Raw genomic sequence first — 2,563 nt, 5'->3', positions numbered from 1 at the left:
ATTATGGTTGTTACTGGGGTCTTTAAAAATGTTTTCTGTGTTTTGTTTATCGGATTTGCTTGCATGGGTAGGGTGCAGTTAAGTAGTACATCCTGATATGGCTGTGCTGTGGAGTTAACAATACATCTGAGTTTGTTCATGAGCAAAGATTACATATATATGTGTGTATATATACATGTACATCTTGTGTATGAATATATTATATATTGTGCATATTATTGTATATTATATTACATATAAATAATGTGAATAGTATGTTTTATACACATTTTACACACAGACACAAATATTTAAAATGTTTTTGAGGAAGGAGATGCTTCAAAGAGTTCACTCAAAGAAAAAGTGTTTTCATTTCCACATCCAGTGAATACCACTTAAAAATCTTCAAATGCGTAATTCTCCTTAAGCACATAGAAGAGGCCTTGAAAGTGCTGAGGATTTTCCCTTTCAACTGTCACAAACTCCTTGTTTTGGACAGTGACATGATGTTCTTCCTATATGACTCTACTTTCATAAGCATGCTCGTTAAATTTTTTATGAAAACTGAATATAACATTTTCTTCAAATTAGTGAAAATGTTGTTTCTTCTGTTTTGTCCTCAAGTTTCCTAGTTTTGTAATGATGTCATCTTCTGGGGGTTAAGACATTTCGTATGTGCTGAATATGCCTCACCCTTATAAACATTCTTCCCTCTTGGATCAGTAAGATGTTGGTACTTTATAGTCAGGCATAAAAACTTGACTTTTATATTCTAGGTAAAATTCTGGTGTGATGCTTTAGCACTTTTTTAATCGATGCTGAATAATTTACACTAAGTTGTTTACTAGAATTTGTAGACTATTTTTCTTATTTAAAGAAAAATATGCAAAATATCAACACGTCTGGGTTACTTATGAGAAAAAATGAAATGGTATAAGAAGACTGTAGACGATCATAAGTGAATGGGACAATGGTAAAGTCAATATTGAATGACTGTCCCTGTGCTATTCCTTATATTGTAAATATTGTAAAATAAATTTTAGCCACATTCTTTTTTTTTTTTTTTTTTTTTTTTGAGACAGGGTCTCACTCTGTTGCCCAGGCTGGAGTGCAGTGGTGCAGTCTCAGCTCACTATAGCCTCTGCCTCCCGGGTTCAAGCAATTGTCATGTCTCAGCCTCCCGATGAGCTGGGACTACAGGTGTGCACTACCATGCCCAGCTAAATTTTATATTTTTAGTGGAGATGGGGTTTCACCATGTTGCCCAGGCTGGTCTCGAATTCCTGACCTCAAGTGATCTACCCAGCTCGGTCTCTCAAAATGCTGGCAATATAGGCGTGAGCCACTGCACCTGGCCCACATTCTTTAAGTGAAAATATTTGCATACATGAAGCTTCTTAACAGAAATTTTGTTAATATTAACTTCCTCTAGGCAAGTTTGAAAGTTGAGAAACCCCAATCTGGTTTAAAAGCTTTTGACTAAGCCAGAATACATTACAATATTTATATTTTGTATTTGTATTTATATTTATATAAATATAAGTATAATTCTATATTATATTCTATATTCTATATCCTATATATATTATATAATATTTAATTTTATATTATAGATTGTAATATATTACAATCTTCTAACCCTATTATTTAAACCTTTGCCATGCAAACATTAAGATGTTTTCAGATATTCCAGAATCATAAAATTTTAAGGTGAAAAGAGTTTTAAAAATCATCTATTCATAATTTGATTTCTTCATTTTGTAGGAAATAGAACTTAGGCTCAAAGAAAAAAAGTTGAGTGGTTTTTTTCAGGCAGAACAGAAATAAGGCAGAAACATGTTTCTCCATGAACACGTTTCTCCATGAACACGTTTCTCCATGAACACGTTTCTCCATACTGGTGCTCAGTCCTTTGGTCTACTCCCTGAGATGTTTTGAATTAGTAGAAAAATACTGTTGTAATGGGGTCAGATAAAATGAGCAGTTGAGGTCAAAATCCATACCTGTTAAGGTAAATATTTATTCCCCTGGCTCCCCAGAGTTATAGTATTCTGTTCACAGTGGAAAAAGTTCTCCTAATAGAATAAGTCATGAAATCCAAATAAAGTTTGGACTTCAGTTAATAATAATGCATCAACATTGGTTCATCAGTTGTGACAAATGTATTATCCATGTGAGCATAACACAAGGAAACTGGCTCCAGGGTAGAAGGGAATTCAATGTACTCTGTGAGCAACTTTTCTGTAAATCTCTTCTAAAACTGAAAATTTACTTACAGAAAGTAAATCTGTTTATTTTTTTTGTAATATTAGTGTGAAATTGTTATTTTTCTTTTAGGAGTTTTCTGAGAAACACTTTAGATGAATGTGAAGGTGACCAGTAAATGGAGACAACAAAGGCAAATATTGAAAATATTCATTTTCCTCCTTTTCCTTTCAAAGAGTATGCAGTCATAAGAGGTCCAAGTGATAGATTAATAGAGCAAAAGAGCTGTAACAACCCAAATCCAATAGTCATTATGCTGTTAAACAGCACACTGTTGATAATTTTTTGGTTATCATTAAAGCATAGAGGTTGAAGACAT

This window comes from Callithrix jacchus, chromosome 9 (genome assembly GCF_049354715.1).
Source record: "Callithrix jacchus isolate 240 chromosome 9, calJac240_pri, whole genome shotgun sequence".
NCBI lineage: Eukaryota > Metazoa > Chordata > Mammalia > Primates > Cebidae > Callithrix > Callithrix jacchus.
Note: the sequence above shows the minus strand (reverse complement) of the source record.